Source organism: Octodon degus, unplaced genomic scaffold (assembly GCF_000260255.1).
Source record: "Octodon degus isolate 3935 unplaced genomic scaffold, OctDeg1.0 scaffold00495, whole genome shotgun sequence".
Classification (NCBI taxonomy): Eukaryota; Metazoa; Chordata; class Mammalia; order Rodentia; family Octodontidae; genus Octodon; species Octodon degus.
The window spans coordinates 29646-30829 of record NW_004525071.1 but is presented as its reverse complement, the minus strand read 5'-3'; positions in this window follow the sequence as shown (position 1 = coordinate 30829).

The window sequence follows — 1184 nt, the reverse complement described above, 5'->3', positions numbered from 1 at the left end:
AAATCACAATGTATACTGCCAAAATCCAGAAAATTCTTAGCAACTAATTTACAAACGTATATGTCAAACAATTGGAAAACTGAGAAGAAATATACATTCCTAGATACATATGAATTAGCAAAACTGAACCAAGAAGACTTAATATTCATGAACAATCCAATAACAGAACAGGAAATGGAAAATGTAATGAACTTAATAACTAAGAAAAGCCCAGGACCTGATGGGTTCACAGCTAAATGCTATAGAATGTCAGGGAAGATGTAACACTAATGCTCTTCAAACTTTTCAATAAAATTGAGAGATAAAGATTACTTCTACAATCATTATCAGAAACTAACATTAACCTGATCCCAAAACAAGACAAGGATCCCATCAAAAAGAGAATTATAGGCTAATTTCTCTAATAAACAGATGCAAAAGTTCTGATCCCAAATCTGGAGGATGCGACCAAAAAGAAGAACCAAAGGCCAGCTTGTCTAAATAAGATGCAAAAATTCTAAACAAGATACTGGCAAACAGTGTATGACAAATGTTCCAAAAGAGCATATGTCATGATCAAGTAGGCTTTATTCTACAGATGTAAGGATGGCTTACCAGATGCAAATTAAGAATGGTGGTTCATCACAAAAATCGAAGGACAAACGTCACATAGTTACCTGAATCGATGCAAAAAAGGCCTTGAGAAAATCCAACATCCATTCATGATAAAAACTCTAAGGAAAATAGGTATAGAAGTTGTATTCAACATGATACAAACCAACCTACTGCCAACATATTAAACTGAGAGAAGCTGACCTCTCCTCTAAAAATCAGGAACAAGACAACGATGGCCCATATGACCAATTCACTTCAACACAGAGCCAGAAACATTACCAGAATAATCAACTTGATGCACTAAGTGGTAAATTGATACAATTTCACATTTGAGATAAGTCACACATACAAACCCAACCCACATATCACAACATTTCTCTGTTAGAAACACTGCGTGCCTGCACACACACACGAACTCCAAATAGAAAGCTAAATATGAAGTAGGAAGAAATTATAATGTACTTCCCCAAACTGGATACTTTTTTGTTTTAAAAATATTTCAATATTTATACTAATTTGATTTGTTCATCCTATTAGTTTATCTTAGTTGAAAAGAAAGTATTACATTGTTATCAGTTTCTTTTTTGTAA